At 40.0% G+C, this 20,556-nt stretch overlaps 1 protein-coding gene across 6 annotated transcripts in view; it reads right to left on the minus strand.

Annotated features, from left to right (window-relative positions):
- CCSER1 (coiled-coil serine rich protein 1) overlaps positions 1–20,556 on the minus strand; it is a 627,487-nt gene that overhangs the window by 573,127 nt on the left and 33,804 nt on the right. The gene's annotated exons all lie outside the window — the stretch shown is intronic.

A 20,556-nucleotide genomic window follows, 5' to 3' on the forward strand; every position in this document is an offset into this window, starting at 1 on the left:
CCAGGAGACACTCCAGAGCACTGAGCGATGGGGCTCAGCCAGGTGGGATGGTGCCAGGCAGCTGCAAGCCAGGACCCGCCACAGCCTTGGGCCAACAACATGCAGGGCAAGGGCTGAGAGTCCACGCGGAGGAAAAGCTTGGGCAGGCACCAAAGCTCCTCTGCCTCCTTCCCAGCCCTTGTCCAACCCCAGGAGGCAGAGGTGAGTCTCAGCTGCTGCAGAGGAAACAAGGATAGGCTGATGGACAAGGGGAACAAGACAGAGCCTGCTCGAGGTCTTCTCCACACAGCTGGCTGCCTGGGACAGCCCAGCCAGGCCCGAGTCTCTCCAAGAGAGGCCAAGCCCAGACAAAGAGGTCTCAGCCCCTTGAGGCCACTCTGCCCCTTTCAGTGTGCTCCCTCCCCTGTGCCTTCCATGAGACAGGCCAGACACCCTCAGCTTCTCCAGGAACATGCTACCAGGGTGATGTTCCTGCAAGAACTATGAGTTATCTGCTGACTTTAGAAAAACTCTGACGTGATGAAGAGGTACCTAACGCTAATTGCTACCTGCAGGGAGACATTCCCCATAGACAAAAAAATGTGGGAAGACTTGGAAGAGAAAGAGACACATTTCTCTACTTGACCACACGTCCACAGCTCCAGCAAGGCTCAGGGAGGGGGCAGGACATTGCAGGCAAGGTCACAGGTACTATAACCATGTCTTTGACCAACTTCTAGCCAATTTAATTATTACTAAAAATTAATGCAGGGATGTGGGAACCTGTCACTGTAACAGCTGAGACTTTCCACTGTGGTTAAGGAAAACCCATCAAACTTTTGCTCAAGAGAGAGGATACAGAAGTTATAACCACAGGGTACCCTGTGGTTTGACCCGTCAGACCGTGGAGAAGACAAGAGTAAGTGGGATGGAAAACCTACCTCAACCCTAGAGACAGAGATACATGAATTACAGGGAAAAACTGAAACACAGACTTTAAAAGAAACATTAAGATTTTAAGATTTTAGTTAAAGATTAGTTTTGCTAGAATTAGTTAGAGGAAGTAAGTCCAGCTGAGACTAATTAAGAGTTAGTAAGAGTTAAGTTAGAAATAAGCTTTTAAGTTGCAGATAATTAATTGTCTTTCTATATTTGCTTACCTGTGGTTATAATGAGAACCAGAAAACATTGATAAATAGATCTAAAGAAATCTAAACAATTGCTAATTTTTCCCATCTGGATACTACTCAGAAGTCATAAGGAAGAAACTGGATGCTCCCAAAGAGGCCATTTGTATTGTCAAACCCAGAAAAGTGGAAGGTTTAAGTGAAGAAGACTATTATTCCTTCATCCTTAAGACCACTCCTCAATTAACGATGACCACCAACCCAGTTTAGAAGCTATACTACGCATGCTTAATGACATTAAAGCTGATTTCCATATGAAGCGGAGAATAGGAAGGGTCATGGGTATAAATATGTATTTGTATTTTGGATATTCAAAACTTTAGTGCATAAATAGACTCTGTAACCATTCATACTTTGACACTGCGTATTAGGAAGCTATCCCACGCAGCTGTCCGGCACCAATAAACATACACTTTCTAACTTTAAACTGTTAGAGAGCTTTTGTCCATCTCACTTGGATATCGATACTAGATCCTTATCCATATTTTACTAAATCAAAACAAGCACAAATGGTGGTTTCCTTCAGGAAAGTTGCTGCTGCTCCAGTTTACAGCAGGCAGCTTCCCAGGCAGAGAGGTAAAGCTGACATTACTCCTGATCCTATGGAAAGAAATTCTAACCCATTTCTGTAAGACATAAGTGAAGGATCCTATGATGAGTATTAGAGGGGTCTTGCCTCCAGCCCACAGGATAAGAGGGACAACTGGATTTACTGGATTGTGCGGATCCAGTGGCTTGGAACATCAGAAACACAGGAGTACAAGGCTCTGGCAGATACCAGTATGCAGTGTACCCTAATGGCATTGAACTATGCAGTGGGCTTGCTGTATAGCTGCCTTGGAGACAGAGGAAATTAAACAGCTGTCTATCTTGCCTGGTCTTTCGAGGACCATCCTCTCATGGGATTACTGAAGGTCGAAGGTCCACAGGTACTGATCACTGCCATACCAGTGCACCAGCAGCAATGTCCCATCAACCAAGACTCCATGCTTCTCATCCATAAACTGAGTCACCGACTGGATCACCAAAGAGTCATTAGCAGGGCCTGCTCACCCTTTAACAGCCCCATGTGGCCAGCGTAAAAGTCTAATGGAGCATGGAGATTAACAGTAGATTATTTTGACATGAATGAAATCAACCTGCTGCTATACCAGACACGCTTGAACTTCCAACACGAACTGGAGTCAAAGGCAGCCCAGTGTGCCAAAACCGATACCACTAATGTGGTTTTGTCAATCCCTCTGGCAACAGAGCTCACTTGCACTTGGAGGAGTGCCCAGTATACCTGGAATAACCCACCCCTGGGATGGACACACAGCCCTACCATCTGCCATGGACCAATTCAGACTGCACTGGCGCTCCAGAACACCTGCAGTACATTGATGACACCATGACGTGGGGTAATACAGCAGAAGCAGCTTTGGAGAAACAGAAAAAATACTTCAAATCCTTCTGAAAGCTGGTTTTGCCATAAAACAAAGTAAGGTCAAGGAACTTGCACAGGAGATTGAGGTTTTAGGAATAAAGTGGCAAGACAGAGTTGGTCAGATCCCCATGGGTGTGATCAACAAAATTACACCAATATCCACCAGTTAGTAAGAAAAGCACACAAACTTTCCTAGGCATTGTAGGTTTCTGGAGAATGCACATTCCAAATGACTGATTGCCAGCTCTATTTATCAAGTGACCCAGAAGAACAATTTCACATGGGGCCCTGAGCAACAACAAGCCTTCAAAAAAATCAAAGAGGTATACAGTTCATGCAGCAGCCCTTGGATCAGTCTGGACAAAACAAGATGCAAAAAAATGTGCACAACAGCCAGGAAGAACAGGCCTTCCTGGAGCCTCTGGCAGAAAGTACCAGGGGAGCCTTGAGGTCAGCAACTAGGGATCTGGAGTCAGGAACACAGAGGATCTGAAGTCTGCTATATCCAAATGAAAAAGAGATACTGGCAGAGAAACTGCCTGGAGTTTTGAAAAGTGTATTGTGCTAATAAAGAAAGTGAAGTACTTACGTATATGAAAGCTAGTTACTCCAGCTGAAAAGACGGGACACCATTTCTTAAATAAATGGCTGTAGAGAGAAGTGATTTCATACCTCTAAGAGAGCTAGTCATATTCAAATTTGAAGCCTGGGAGCTTCACTTTTTTGTCAAATAAAGTGATTTAGACTTAAAAGAAAAGACGTGGAAGAAAAAGAGTTGGGTTTCAGAGCCACAGCTATCTGACTGTCCTGCAAAAGCACAGAACGCAGCAAATGTTCAACAGATGCCTGTCTCAGAATCATAGAATATCCTGAGTTGGAAAGAATTCACCAGGATCATGGGCCCAACTCCTGGCCCTGCACAGGACAATCCCAAGAATCACACCATGTGCCTTTAGTAGACAGGAAAGTTAATGACAGAGCAACTTTCTGACCCTCACAACAACTTCATTTTTAACAAACCTGACCTTCATTAAACTGCCTTCTTTTCAGACTTAAACCTCTGCAGGGCCAGGATTTCATGCTTGCATCTAATAGAAAGTCACCTTAGACTTAGAGCAGTAGCACATTATTTGTATATTTCTTGCACTTTTAACTCCTTGTGGGACATCAGAAAGTTTGGACTTATGACTTAATGACTGTATCACTACTGAAAATAATACCCAGGCTTCACCACCAGAACTACAGTCCATATCCCAGGGTAATGCAACTAACTCATTTTGATCACTCATGCAGATCATCAAGAAATATCACTGAACAAAGGAAGTATTTTTTCTTGTATTTTACCTTCAGAAGACATCTTGAATAACACAGTGGGCCAATAAGGCAAAATAATCCAAGAGGCAACAAATTAATCTATTACAAGTTTGTCTGTGCACAAAACACCTGCCATTTGTCCCCATTTACGGCACTCTTTATAGCCTCATGCGTAACAAAGAAATGAGTATTCAGCCTTGACTCACCCTCAATTAGATAAGGGATAGAGATCAAACATCTACAGCCTGCAAAATTACTACCAAGAAAAGATCTGACAATTATTGATTGGCTTATGCAGAATTAAAGAAAAAAAAAAAGAAAAAACAGATCATGAACTTCTAATGAACTGTAAATAAACTGCAGGGAGAGACAACACCACTTTGTAGGGAACAGATCAAGTTTCACACTTCACAAAACTGCTAAAAAAGCTTCTACAGTTAAAAAAAAAAGTCAATAAAAGTGTTTTCCTTTTCTTACAGCTTTGCTGCTATTTTCAAGAACTTAAGAATCAAAGTCCCTTAAGACTACGTCTCTCTAGCAAAGGGCAATGCAGGAAGGTTACAAGACCGTCAGTTTTCCACTGAAGGAAATATTATACATATTTCTACACATTATACTCATACTGGATATTTATCCATAGAACTGTAAGGCTGAATTGAAAAAAGGAAGCTAATCAATACATTCCTCAGGAGGCTATAAAGGTTAACATACCACTCACAACAAACAATGCAAGATCCCTCTTAAAACAACATGACAAGACAGAAACAGTTTTAAACTGACACTTTTAAAAATATATCCTGTCATAGCCAGTCAATCCCCTTCCACTTCCTGAAGTGCTGATTTTAGTGAACTTTTAGCTCAGATTGTATCCTTCAGACTACTTTAAGCATGAGCTGATCTATCAAAACTTGCAGTGGAAACTTGGCATTTTCCCCTGGTTTAATTATCTTGCACACTGGTCTGACATAATTTTATACCTATCTTCCATGGTATTAGAAAGCAAGCTGCTTCTATCAGTAGAGAATTCTAGAATTAACATCCAGTTCCTGGAATTCCCTTTATTAATGAAATATAAAGTATTCAAAAGCGGTAAAGAGAGTGAGTAGACAACATCTTTGAGCACCGCCTCCAAGGTGGCACTTTGTCATTTACCAGATGCCATGCCCTTGGCAGCTCCCCATCGACCCTGCAGCTGTGGCTGTCTTGACAGACACATCAGTCTTCAAGATACCAGTGATGCCCCCTGCATTTCTGTGGTGCCTTGTGTGATCTTGGGGAAGCCATCTAGTCATCCAAGCATTAAAATGGATAATGCTTTCAGGGTTATTGGAGAGATACAAGGAAATGTCTACATAAGAGTTCTAAAATCTTGAAGTGACAAACCCTTCTGAAACAAATCGGCACAGCAAATAGTGGGGACAAATCGCAACAAAAAGCAACTGCCTTACAAATGCCAAAAATTAATTATTCATTATTTCAGTATTCTCCCAAACGTTCAAATGGGAAAGTTCCATTGCTAAGTGTTAGACTGTACATCTGCTGTCTGCTGAGAACATATGGTGCAACTGTAACGGGAACTGCTGTCTAAGGGAATACAGCACTTTATTTGAGAAGCACTTGCATTTTTCATCTTTCACTAACCACATACAAGTTGCTCTGCCGTTCATAAACCACAGAATAGGTTAAAGAAGATCTTAAATGTCATCTCGTTCCAACATCCCTGCCACAGACCAGGACACCTTCCACTAGACCAGGTTGCTCAGAGCCCCACCCAGCCTGGCCTTTAACCCTTCCAGGGATGGGGCATCCACAGCTGCTCCAGGCAACCTGCTGCAGTGCCTCACAACCTTCACACTGAAGAATTACTTCCTAATACCTAAGGTTACTCTCTTGCAGTTTAAAGCAGTTTAAAGCCTTTTACCCCTCGTCCTACCCCTACATGCCCTTGTAAAACGTCTGCCTCTGGCTTTCTCGTAGGTTGCCCACAAGATATTGGAAGGTGCCATATCATCTCCCCAGAGCCTTCTCTTCTCTGGCCTGAACAACCCCAGCTCTCTCAGCCTGCATAGGAGAGGTGCTCCAGCCCTCTGATCATCTTTGTGGCCTCCTTTGACATGCTCTATCAGGACCATGTCCTTCTTATGTTTGTGGCTGCAGAGCTGATGCAGCATGGCAGATGGGATCTCACCAGAGCAGAGGGGGAGAATCCCCTCCCTCACCCTGCTGGTCACGCTGTTTGTGATGAAGTCCAGGATACAACTGGCTTTCTGGACTGCAAGCACACATTGACAGGTCATGTTCAACCTCTCATCCACCAGCACCCCAAAATCGTTCTTTGCAGGGCTGCTCTCAGTGCATTCTCCACTCATTGCATATCAGGATTTGGGCACATGTTTGCATGGCCCTGTTTTGAACTGTTCTATATTATGTATCTATATTTTTTTCCTTTCTGAGTATGTAGCTAGGACACAAAGTCACTCAACAGATCAAATAATTCAGAATTAAAGGACATCTCTCACCTCAGTCAGGCTAAACTCCAGAGAAAATAAGTATTTTCAGAATTATCTTTGTTTTGATAATTTTTTTTTTTAAAGAGCTCTGGGTGACAGCATCAGACATACAATCTGTTCTGAATCTTACACCAATCTCTGTAAGCACGATAAGCCCATCAAAAACCTTCTAACTAATTTCTGTTAGATTAACCAATTTAAAATGTATAGGTAAGTGTAAACAATTTCATATTTACTTGAACGTCTTATTACTCCAGTTCTGGACCACCATGCACTCTTCACCAAGCAAAACACTCCTGTGTGCATTTGAGCAGATGAATTGCCTAATTTGACACAAAAGACAGTGGAAATATTGGACACTATGGATTAGTCCTACTGTCTTTCATCTGCTTTCAACAGATGAAACGAATATTCAGCACCTCACTGTTTCTTTTACTAAGACTTCTGTTTTCCTTACATTCTTGCAATGAATTACAAAATACATGTTTTCCTCTTATTCAGCTTTGACAAATTAGCAGTCTGAATTTGCCAAGCACAGGGATTTGGCATTCCACACTTTATTGAATGAGGAAGTCATTAACACATCAAAGCTCAAATGCTGGTCTGCCTGTTTAAAGTTATTTGCATTTTTACACAAATACGTCACAGGCATGCAGTGCACACTGCACTTTCACACACTCACTCCTGGCTGATTTGAGGATACCATATACAAGGAAATATTTGCAATACTCAGGCCAATAGGTTACATTAATCATTATGGTCTCACCTTTAATGGATTCTGACTGCAGCTTTAAGAGTCTCCTCTTATAAGGAGGATCTGAAGAAAATTACAAACAAAATGCTGACACACCCACGAAATGGAGAAAGCAGCCAATGACTCAGACTTTAAACTTTGCTCAGGAAGATGGCTATTTGAATATAAGGAACAAAATATATAGGAACTGCAAACAGAAAACACAAGCAAAGTGAGGTTTAGGCACATAGTAACTAAAACTGGAGGTGGAGCCAAACTGTCAAAGTACTCCTTAAGATACACAGGAGATAGGCTTGGACAGACAATTCAGATTGTACTGAAAATGTAATTATAGTTATTGAATAGAAAGAAGTACTACAGATAGCACATTACATCCCAACACAAAACTTTCAGCCCACAAAAACCAAACCATTCTTGGGAATATCCATGCCAAAGATACTGGTAAAGAAAAAAACCAGAAGCTTAATGCCAGCCTTACTGCAGCTAATTTTAAGCTATTATACATATACGTAGTTGCAATAAATGAATCTGTTCTTTAATCCAGACCAGCTGAAGTTACATGGCAATAGCAAATCATGGAGTGCTAATCCTGCCCCTGACCATCCAGTTCATATGTGTCATCTGCAATCACTACAGCTGTTGTGGAAAAATAAACTTGTTTGAAAGAAGAGGTGAATCCATATTTTTTTTCCTCTCTGTTCCCGCAACTCCTGCTCTGGGCTTATTCTCTTCAGGACAGTAGCATATGTTGTGTAAAGTTTCCAAGCTGGGGACATTAGCACAAGGCACACACCTGCATGGCTGCCCCTGGTCTTGCCCTGACACGTGTCCATTGCTCCAGCAGAACTCTGTCACACCGCACCCAGGGACCTGCTGCAAAATTCCCCAGCTTCAGGCTGTAACATCTAAAAGACCTCCAAAAGCTTCCCAAGTGAATAGCCAAAATGCCAGCTACAATCCTCAAGTTCTGACAAACAGAAATGACAGAAGAATGGACCAAAGAGCACAAACCCAGGTTTCCCTCTGCAGTTTCTGAAACTGAAAATACCAGGCAGCACAGTGAGCTTCTGGAAAGGCAGTAAATGCAGAAGGTGCTGTACCAAAGCAAAAGCAATGCCCTGAGACACAAAATCCAGGACAATGTGGACTGTGTACAGATGATAGCAGTATAACAGAACATTATGTTATGCTTATACCATTCCTCTGGAGCTTATGAAAATACCAAATCTCAATGCTGTGAACAGGAGTGCTGAAATACATCAGGCAGATCAAGTGAAAGAGTTCGATTTTATAAAATGTCTTCTCTATCTTTTTACACAGCTAAGACCATTTAATACTTTCAGAAGTTACTGTTGCCAGACATAAGTGAAAGGCAATGTTGAATGAGAGAAAAGGCTTGCAAGGTTGGCCAGGTTGACTTATTTGAGTCGTTCCCCCATTTAGGAATACACGAATACAATACCTAATAGGAAGCATTTCCAAAGCAAAAACTACAATACTAGCTGGAAACAATTCCCTGATGCTCTCTGTTGGGCTGCATGAACTATTTTGTGTCTTTGAGGGAGGTAGAAATATTTGAGAGAAATAAAATCCCAAAGACAAGCTCTTATTCTGATTACCTCACTTTAAATTGCATGGGAAAAGCCAAATGGAAAGTATGTAATTTATCTGGTCAATAAACAGTCAGTTCAGCTTCTGAGAATATATTTCCTTCTTCCCACTATGAGGAAGGAGGAAACATTTATTGTGCTGGCAAATGTCTAAGCGTAACAGGCCAGGTGCAGTGATGGCACAAAGATGTGAAGGGCTACAATGCTCCCAGGAGAGGATGGCCACAGCTGTGTCACAAGAAGGTGACATCTCACATCAGCTGAAACGACATCAACCTGACAGGATTCAGCTACAAGGGTCCTATGAAGCTTCACCTGTAACACAGTACAGAGCTCACGATCAGAACTGCCCAAGGCACGACAGGTCCCACAATAACAGAGTGCACAACTCATACTAAGTTACACACAGAAGGACAGATTATACCCAATTATATCTTGCTTGCCCATCTACACACATCATTGAACGTTAATGTGTTATTAGATCACTGCCACTTCAAAATCTGGAGAAGCTTTCTTTTGTGGCCGGGCTTTACTGGACTCCATCTGAAACACAGATGTTCATTATCCATTACCACAATGGCCTGCCTGCTGATTAGGTGACAAAGGAAGTGGGTTTCTGCAACATCTTTGTTTAATGCTGGTTTTATCGGTAAGCTGCAAATAGCACCAGTCACACAACCACAACCATCAATACAGGACAAACACAGAAACAGTAAGAAAACTGCACAGCAGTTTTCTGTAAGTGGTTGTAGGGCACGGCACAGCTTTCACTTCCATGTCTCTTTCAGAACTGGTATTTTGGCGGAATCAGTATCAAAGCACAGAATGACTGACTGCTATCAAATTGTGCAGGCACTCCCAGTCCCTAGCACCTAAAAACCAATACTGTTATTTAGGTTAGCAACAAGGAACTGCATACAGTGCCCCTGGGCCAGACTCCAGGGTAACCACTGCTTTCCCACTGGTTTTTGTAACAGCATAACTATGGGCGCAAGTCAAAGGCAGCTTGCGGATACTTCAGAGGGCTCCTCAAGGACTTGACCTGAAGAAGCAGCTGGCTGTGAGAATGCAGCCTATGACTTCAGGCCCTGCACCTTTATTAAGTATTTTCCAGTCATTATTCCTCCCAAACAAACGTTAGCAGCAGATGCTGCTACCCGGTAGTATCAAAACCAGATAGTGGCCTTTTTCTCAGTATTATAACACAAAGAATAGGAGACTTTGCATTATGAGCCATTAGAGCCATGTTTATGAATCCACCTGCGAAAAAACAAGGAGCTCCTTTTCCCTCCAAGAAAGCCAAAGAAATTGTTTCAGTTAGTACTTAACTGCTGACTTTCAGAAAATAAATAGAATGCTGCTTACTTTTTTTTACTAATGAAGTAATGTCAATTAAAATCTTACAATTTCTGAATAACAAATAAAACTGATTTTTTAAATATTGGTCAAGATGTCTTTATTTTTCCTGACACTACAATATTTGAAAAATAAAACTGAAGTTAATTTTATACATGATTATTTACCCCAAGTGTTACCAACGCACAGTATGTGTCTCAGTAGCAAAATGATCAATATGACTGGCTGAAGAGTCTTCTGAAAAGCTGTTATTTTTAAGAGAATTACCTCCTTGAAGACACACAAACACTATCATGACTTACCTCAAACTCATTTACTACACAAAATTTTTCTAAAAAGGTATTTTGTCATACCATATTGAAAGTATGCTTTTAAAAAATCACAGGCACACAAAAAAGAAATTTGTCTTTAGCAGCAATCTTTTCTTTTTCCTCCTCTGAAAGTCTTGTTGCAGATGAGTCTGACAGTTAAAGCCCAACTAAATCAACTTCAAGATGGACTATGACAACAGAAGTTTCATCACTGGCCCAACACAAAGTATTTTTAGAAACAAAGAAACAGAATAGCTAATAATCACATATAAATGTACTCGTTGTTCATGAATGCATTTTTAAGTGCTAACAATTCAGAAATTCTAATTCAGAAGTATCCACACTAAGATGTCCAAGGTTGCTATTATCAGGTATTGCACTGGCAACATGTTCATGAGCCAGAAAAGTCCAGATATCCCCCACTCCTGGAGAGTGAAAATAACCATGGTCCACCTACCTACAGTACAATCCAGTGCTCACTTCTGGATGGCCATTCACCTAGGAAAGGATTTGTTCCACGGATGAACTGTCAGCCCTGGACATTCAATGCCAGTTCAAGGCCCTTGCTCTCGCCAAGTTAAACCTCACTAACTGTTTTCAAAAGTCTGAAGTAAAGTTGAGAAAGTGTTTTCGTTCTGACGGGGCAGAATGGAAAATGGACAGATCTTCATAAATCAGGTCATCAGTATATCATCTTCCACATTGTGTGGGCAAGTATTGCTACAAAGACTTTGCCACTATAACCTGTACACAAATGAAATGCTTCAAAGTAAAGTTTGCTTCAAAGATATTTTTAACAAAAAAGAATAATTACCAAGTTTAACAGTGCTAATACTTCCTCAATTGCCACAAACAACAGTGGCTTTTGTCTAGTCTAAGAATGAAATTGTTTTTTTCTTTTAAAGAAGCAGAAATAACTGCAAATGCACTAAGACATGCATTCTGTGCAGCTGTAAGGATAGGAAGACAGTTTTATACATTGGCTGGTGTGCTCATTGAAAAGAGCAGATGCAAGTCCCCCTTGAATAGCATTACACCACATTTCCACCCAGAAAGGGATTTTTCTGAGCCTGGGTTTGACAGCTGACACAGCAGCTCAAAAACTTGGGTGCTGCCTTATTATTACAGGTTCTATTATAATCACTGTAATTAAAGCACTGACAGCACTTTCATTACGAATTCTTATTCTTATCCAGGGGTTAAGAACTGAGCTGTAAAATTTGCTTTGAGATGGAATTTTGCATCTAGGTGTGAATGCCTCTCATTACATGAAAAAAAGGGGGTCTGGGTTTTTCCACTTTTCTCTAAATACAGACAATTATAATGCCTAAAAACACCCGAAAGCATGCTGAAAAACAGTGCCTATAACAAGAAAAGTCCTTCCAGATATTTTTAAGAAAATTATTCAATAAAAATGTCTTGTTTTGGTTCTGCGGACATAACACGGACAAGAGATTTATGAGATACAGAGGCCAGCCAGTGGACTCGCTTGTGTCTTTAGGCAGGTAATGTCTCTGTGCTTCACCTTCCCTGTCTCTGGAAGGAGGATAATTGGCGTAATGATCCACACATGAAATGCACTCACTGAAACCTCAGGAACACACAGTGTAGCTGACATGTCTTTTTTAATATAATACATGACTGCTGACCCTTGCACATCTGCACACCCTACATGCCTCCTTCACATGGATTCACATAGATCCTGTGCATACAAGTCAGTCCACCTACTCACATTCAATGCCAATTGCATAAATATACTTGTCCCAGGGAGGGCTAATATCAGAATTTCAAGATCCTGACTACACCTGAATGCTGAAGGCTTAATTGCAGCAGTCTAGAGAGCTTGCATCCTACAACAGCCTAACTGCTTGTAACAACCCACTTAACTCTACTCAAATATTTTCCAAGCTGTATAATCAATCACAAAAAAATGTGAACAAGGCTTTAGCTTACTCCAAGATTTTTAAAGTTATCACTGCTGGTATTACCTTTTGCCATCTCCCTACATATACCTCATCTGTGTTATAAAAACTCATCTTTTTAAACTCTGAAGAACCTCTCAAAAGCAGAATCTCTCATACATGAAAGGTAAATCAACAACAGATCATCTCTTGGAAGTAGTACCAATAGAAGAATCATCCTACATTCAAAACTCTGAACAAATACTAGAACAAAATACTCTGAACAAAAACTCTACTAGGCGTAGGTGTACTCCTTCCTGAGGGTTTTTGAACAGAATAATTCACATCAAGAGACCTGAAGTCTGATGCTTCAAGTCATGCCATCAATAGAATTTCAAAGCAGCTTGCAAACAGAGATACTGCAGTTATCAGTCTCTTCAACATTGTATTTTCCCTGCTTGACTTAATTCACAGTCATTGAGGATTGTGGTATCACTATCCATGGCATAATACTGACCAGAATGAAGTACTGTTACAGGGTAGAGGGAAAATGAGCTTCAGGCTTTAATCCCCTGCCACTACATTCACAATCACTTAATACTTCCAATGCTACTTCTCTAAGACTATAATAGTACCCTTAAAAACATAAAAGAGGCTGCTCCATAAGTACTTAACGCACAAGCTAAATGACAGCAGAAATCAGAACAAGTGAAATAGTTGAAATTAACACTTCATTGTACCAGTACCACTTCCAATGTACACGTCCTCTCTTGAGATAAAAAAATACAGTACTTGTTTTTAACAGTATTGGTTTAAACTTCAGGAAGCATTAAAAATTGTCTTTTTATCACTACTAGAATTGCATTATTCCTTCAAATAAACCCAAATAAGGAAAAAAAAAAAGTCCTTGTTTTCCTGCAGGTAAGTGCCACCAACGCAATTTCAAACCATCAACAGATTTCTTGCTGACATCACTACATGACATCAGCAAGACTTTATGAAAACACTTGGCATTTCAATCAAGAGAATTAGATTGTGTGAACTGTACTGCAGAACCTGGGAGGCTGTTACCTTGTTTGAGCCACTTCAGCACTTTACTCAACCACTGAAGAGGAACAGGAAGAGCAACTCCCAAAGGTCTTGTCCACAAGGAGCCCATGTCAACAGCCTGTCTCTCTCTACTTGCTCTAATGCAGAGCTAGCTTACATGGTTTACCAAACACTAGAGTTCATATTATAATCAAACAAGATGACCCAGCAATTTACAGGCACAAAAATAGGTTTCTTTTTTTACAACTGAAATCAGATTCGGAGTAAACTTTACAAGCAACAAAGAGCCTCCAATAAAAACTATTACCAAGAAAACACACCTAGAAATAACTGTGTGAGGCCAGAATACATTTTATCAGTTTTAAAGAATGTTTAAGGAAAAGATAAATTAAAGAAGTAAAACAAACAAAAACCCACAAAAAGACCCCAAGCAAAAAACCCCAACCACCCACAACAAACACACACAAAAAAACCCCAAAACACCACAACCCTCAAAAAAACCCCAAAACCAACAAAAACACAACACTCAAACCTCAAAGTGCTGTTTTTAGAACTACATTGTAAAATCTTCATCCATTCAAAGACTTCTCAGAATTTTTTCATGCAAATACTATGGTGGTTTGCAGGTGTTCTTTAAGCCACACCCCCATCTTACACACAGTGACATTACAGAAGGATAAACAAAGACTACAAGGTTCTTACTGACAGTCAAACATCAAAACACACAAACACGCTAATTTTTAGAATAAAATTTGCTTGTTGCTAAAAATAAGAGCACATGTACGTGTCTATGTGTGGCTCTCCAAAAAAATTTACTCCTTGTACAGTAAAGTACATGAAAGTCTTCATTTTTCAGTACCTTCTTTCTTCTAAAAACTGGTAAAAGTTTGCTGAATCTTATTGAGGGAGCTCAAAGTTCAGACAGCTCATTTAGTCCATTACAAACCTCACTACCAAATTACAGCTGCAGTCTGAATGAAGGAATGAGTCAATATGTCCTGCTTTGCCTTTTCCACAAGCAAATAAGGTAAGAGGTTTATCTCCCAAAAACCAAAATTGATGAAGAAAATCCATACCAGCAAAGAAAGTTGATTTAACCAGGTGAAAATTACATCTTCATTTTTCGCCTGGAAGAAAATAAACCAATTATTTGCAGAATGACTTGTCTGTAATTGGCATTAGTCAGCTGCAAAATTTTTGTACACTGCTTCACTCTCTCTTAGTAAATATTTAGATGTGTAAATTGCATACTTCTACAGATGGTAACTACTCAACTGTCCTGAAGAAGCCAATTTCCTACAGCAAAATCTTATTCTACCTCAAATAAGAAAAAGAGCAAAGCCCCTCGAAGTTTTACTGTAAATACTGTCACATGATACTCTTTCAAATTAAAAAAATCTTGTGAGACAAGGAAATAACTTTTGAACTACATGGCCTTACCTCTTAAGCAGAACGTGTGTCATAAGATTTACTACAGCATTTAGCAGAACAGGACAGTATATGAGTAAGTAAATTAATTGGAATTTAAACAATAGTCATGTGAAAAAAAAATTCCTAGAATCAGTTTTAAATTTAAATATAATTTCAAATATATAAATAAATGAAGAAGCGAGACATGGAAAATTATGCTACTACATTTCTGGTCCACGCTTCATTTCTTACAGGTTTTTTACAATGAAAGACAGAATTTCTCAAACAAAATCCACCAACAGTGTTCTCTTTATGGCCACCCTAAGGCAAACAGGCTAAGAACTGTTCATCCAGGTTTCAGCTCCAGACATTCAAAGGTGCTTCTGGGTGGTGCCAGATGGGTTTGTTGAAATTAAAGGGTAAGCATCAGAAGCACAGTCATCAATCACAAGTCAGCAGGAAAAAAACAGCAGAGTTAGCAAGAAAGGTTACAGCTTAAGAATCCTACAAGAACCCTGAGGAAAAGAAGAGGACTCGGGAAAAGGTAAGGGAAAGTAAGTTTTGTAGATGAAAGTGAGCTTACAAAGATGAGAGTGAGAAATGTTGGAAGAAACAAAGACTATGACATTTGAGAGAGAAGGGAAAAAAAACCTTTACTGCTAAGGGAAGTGCAGAGGCAGAATTTTGGTTTCCTCATTTTATTTTTGGAAGCTCAGATACCTTCAGTCTGCCTCATTTCAGCTGTCTCTGCATAGATCTCAGCACCTACATGGAGCTTGCACTAATTTAACTCAACACTGCACTTTTACATCTGTGCAGATTAGACCAAAGAAATGAAGCCTGATTCATTTTCTAAACAGCACATTAATTTGATCAATTTTAGGGACATGAAAGGTATTACTAAAACTGTATTAAAACATTATTAAAACAGTGTAACCTTACTCCCTAATTCTGTATCATCCACCTCCTCCTTGTTCACTTGCCACATGCACCCATTCCTTCCCCTTCATCCCAAGCCCACATCCTCACAGCCCAGTAATTTTAATTAGTCTTTCATTCCTATGCCCTTTTACTCCATATTCTAAGTGGTCTTCTGAGCACGATTTTTCTACCAGCAACTGCATTGCTGTGTAGGTTGTAATCCTTTAAAGTAAAATCAAGTAAATTCCTTTTTTAAAAACTTGCCCACTGCCTTGCAGGGAAAATAGGAAGCACTGCTCACCTCACAGATTTTCCACCTTCTTCAAAACCAATAAAAATTCACCCATGGTCTGTGTTGAGCTTCCTACCCCTTCGGTCTTGCTTTTCCCACAGCACCTCCCCTGGTGGACGCAGTCATCCTCCAGGTGTAACTGATCAGGTAACCCAAGGAGGCAGCTAGGCAGGCAGAAAGGTGTTAGGACAGCGTGAAGGACCAGCTGGCCCTTGGCAAGTTTACAGCTGCCTTCCATGGAGAAGAGTCCAATCCACCTGCCAGGGACAGAGAAGACCAAGGCTACAGTTTCCCTCTCTGCCTGACTCCAAGCAGAGAAGTGAACCAAGAACAGTTTCCCAAGCAGTCTCACTGTCAGGGTGTAATTATCCTGGGGACTCTCAGCAGCAGTCTGTCCTATCAAACCAATTCCATTTTGTACCAAATACAGGCATATGCACTCAGCAGGACAAAAGAAAGCAAACTATCCCACTGAAGTAAGTGATCCTAGAGTCACCTATCTCACAAATCAGGACACCTGAGGGAGAAGAAAAGTATCAACAGTCCTATCTTTTCTCCTGCCACATTTTGCTTGTACTATTTTGTGGCCAAGAATCATAAAAAAATATTGATTTTTCTGTCTTAATAAAACAACTTTTTCTGGTTTATTTCAGTCTGCCATATAATGAAGGAATAATCTTTGACTAGCAAATTTTTTTTTCATTTATTTTATAATTCAGCCTCCAAACTAAACATCAAATAAATTTCAGACCTTAGCCTTTTAGTATCTCAGTACAACTTCTACAGCTTTCAAAGATTAAGACATCTAGAAACGAAAGTTCAATAATTTGGTGAAAGTACCACCTATGTAACAGCCCATTAGACTTATTTTTTTGTTTGACATAAGCATTTTTGAAAGAAGAAGGACATTCTATAATAAATGAAAAGAGAACAGGTAGACATACAATGATGCACAGAAGCCTAAAGAAGTATAAACAACATTGCTGCATCAAATGGTAACAGAAACCAATCCACTTCATTCTTAAAACCTACCAGCCCTCTAATCCAATCTTTAAAATGCACAGTGCTCATTTTACAATACACAAGCACCGCCAACATTCATAAAAACACACACATTACATTCTAAACACACACAGTAAATGCAGTGCTATTAAACTGAAGACAGCATTGCTGTGACACAGGCTGGGATAAAGCTCTCTTTTGATTGCAAGAATGTCTCTAAGAGGGAGCAAAAAATCTCAAAATTAAGTGCAAAGGGTCACGTGATGTTTTTATATGCAATTACACTCTTTTAAGTCAACAGACTCCAATATGCAGAGTGACAGGTGTTCATGTAACAAAAATGGTAATTTTAAGTTAGACACATACACACATAGAGCGATACTGAGATTAGCAAAACTGGGTGTACCATACACATATTAAAGAAACAGGGAAAAAATCTTCCCTCTTTTCCACTTCTCAGTACAAAGTATCACTTACTGTACATGTAACCATGAAGTTGGTTCTAATGAATTATGGCACTAAAGTGAGTTAAAGCAACAGAAGAGTCTGGCACCAGGAGAGTTTCAACACATAGATGTACAAATGTACCTTCCTACCCTTTCTAAATAAAAGAGGTGTCAAAATACACCTTTACACTAATCCAGCAGACCTTGCACTGACAACAAATCCTGAATGGGTTTGACAGATCAGAATTACTATATCATTTTGTAAGTCTTCAAATTGATCATGGTGCAACTGTACTCCCACTACAAGGGTCCTAAGGCAAACGAACATGTACAGATCTGACTTTGAGACTGGGTGGACCTCACATTCATTAGCTACATCACCCTGTCAATATGAATACGACCAGAAATCTACTTCAGAGAGATCCCACTTCTGACTAAAGTGTTATGATTTTGAGATCTGCTCTCTAGAGTCAGAACACAGACTTCTCCCAATTCAGGAATTACTGTATTTCCAAAGATGTAAACTGCTTTTAACATTAAGAGATTTTGTCTGCTGAATTTATATGGCAGCTGCAGCTTTCAGTTACAATAAAACTGAATGTAGCAGGAGCATAAATCACCTCCTTCCTAGACATATTCACAAAAGCTGGAAACAAAGATTTTTTTCATACATCAATGAACAGGAAATACATATGGTTAAGTGTATCACTTGAATCTGTTAGTAAAGGAGTCGTTTTAGTGTGTGCTTTAGTGATTAATATAAGAATCATTCATGTGCTGGAAAAATGATGTTAAGAGCTTTGCCTATACATTTGTGCGATCTTTTACATGTTTTCCAAAACCTATTTTTCCTCATTCCTAGCACCATTCATGCATTCAGGAAAATGCTTTCTGAGTTTTAATTTGGAACCTCTAATAAGGTTCAAACAAGAGACTCCAACTATCATTTATCAATTAACATTAATCACAGCAAATCATAATGCAGCTGTGTTTCAGAGAGAATGCATTTCCATGGATCAGATGAGAGGTAGCAATTTCAACGAAAAAAAGAATTCCTAAGCATCACCACCAAGCTTAATGATACTCTGAGAATTTAATCAGAGTGATCACAACAAACAATATGTCTGAACTACTGAACCGTAATTAGAAAAACCCTTTTCAAATGTGTATGGACAGGAAAAGATACAGAATACATACCAGATTTAGAGATGGACAGCGTAGCTGTGCTTTGTAAAGTACTACAGTAACTAGAAAAATACAAGAGCTAGCTCAGGGCTTGTTTACCAAGTGTTAAATACATTTTACAGAACTTCATTGGGTTGTGGAAAGAATCCTCAAACTAAGCAATGGGAATTCTACCTGTCAGCACAGCACTGGCCACATAGAAGAGTCATGTATTTGGCAATGCCCTAAAACACAAAAGCACATGTCAGACAAGCCCTTAGGTCTTAAAAAAGGAAATTTCATGGAGCCTCACATTCCTCTGCTGTAATACTTCACACAAGGCCATCTGAGGGAGGGGCTTTAAAGACCAACCCTTACAAGTGCTGTCCAGTCTGAATTGCAGAGGGAGTCAGAACAACATCTGGGGCAGGCGGGGCAACCTGCATCCTAAGCAATTCACGCTACTTAGCTGATGCACCAGCACATTTGGCAGCAGCTGGAAATTCCTCCTGGCTGTCACACTGCTGTCTGCACATGCTGCTTTCCACTAAGATAGCTCCCCATCGTAAATGTGTGTGCACCAGCAATATTCAGCAAGGAAAAGGATAGTGACTGCAGACCAAATGTAGCACTATGAATCTCATCCTTGTTTTCAGTATTGGAAGAAATGTCTTAATAATTTTTCTTTATTTTTATCCTTTTTAATTATTTCCTTTCTTAAAGTAGAAACAAAATACACCATTTATTTTGCTTTCTGTTTGTTTTTAGACCTGTCAAATCACCCCACAAACAGCTGAGAGAGACTTCAACCCATCTTCCCATTGCAAATAGGCTCTGACCACCTCTCCCACACAGCTGGGTCTCAATGTACCGTCACCCTTTCCTTCAGGGATGGGTGCAGTTAGAGCAGAGAATAAATCAAGTTAGACAATTTAACAGTTGAATTCTAATCAGACACAAGCACAGTGATTTCTCCACAGACTCAGTTATGATGCTGCTATGATGAAGAACAGCCACACAATGAACGCTAATGCCTGGGACAAAAACAATGGCAGGAATATCCTTCTGGTGGCAGAATGGACATCTGAGGAATTTAAGTAATTCTAACCATGGCTGAAACACCTAATAACACCCAATAGTCAAAAATGAAGTGGCAGTACACTGTTTTGTTATACTTTTGCACAGTTTAAATTTACAACGTCTCAAATGGTTTATTCACCCTGATCCTCTATGGGTTGACTTAAGTAAAGCTTTGCCAAAAGCACTAACCATCAATATTCGTTGCTTCTAATTTGCTACCCTTGTAGAAAGCATCCTGCTCCATCTTCAACAAATGTCAAATAAAGGTTTTGTAACAAAATTAGTAATGCTAGTGTTACAGTCATCAGTGTACACCATAGCTGAAAAGGTGATCATTACTTCTCCAACTTCATGCCCAAAAAAGTTTCATTTTCTTATGTGGCCCCAAAGAATGCCCAAAGATATGCAGAACTATATGCTAATATATGGATAGGTCACATTCTATCCAGGAAACACCTGTGTACATGTAAGGGAACTCTACCATTTCCTCAGAGTTTCAAACAAATTATTCCTTCCTTCCTTTCCGAGCAAATGGCTAAAATTTGTTCTCCTGTGAGGTGAGTAAAGGAAAACATTTTAACCTTTACATGTTTCCAAATTTTTGCAGGAAGTTTTCACGCTGCTCTCACCACCTCTTTCCTGTAACTGTAAGGCTGCACAGAGACCCTTCTTCTCCTTCACGTGTATTCTGCAGCAGAGAGACTTCTGCAAGCTATTCTGTGCTGGTTTGCAAAGGAACTTCTCTGCACACAGAAGGCCGCCCTGTCACCGTTAATCGAGTTCCAGGTACAATAACTGTGCAGCCAGCACCAGCTAAACCTAGGACACACACATCCTCCCACT

The sequence above is a fragment of the Corvus moneduloides genome, chromosome 5 (genome assembly GCF_009650955.1).
Source record: "Corvus moneduloides isolate bCorMon1 chromosome 5, bCorMon1.pri, whole genome shotgun sequence".
NCBI classification, from domain to species: Eukaryota; Metazoa; Chordata; class Aves; order Passeriformes; family Corvidae; genus Corvus; species Corvus moneduloides.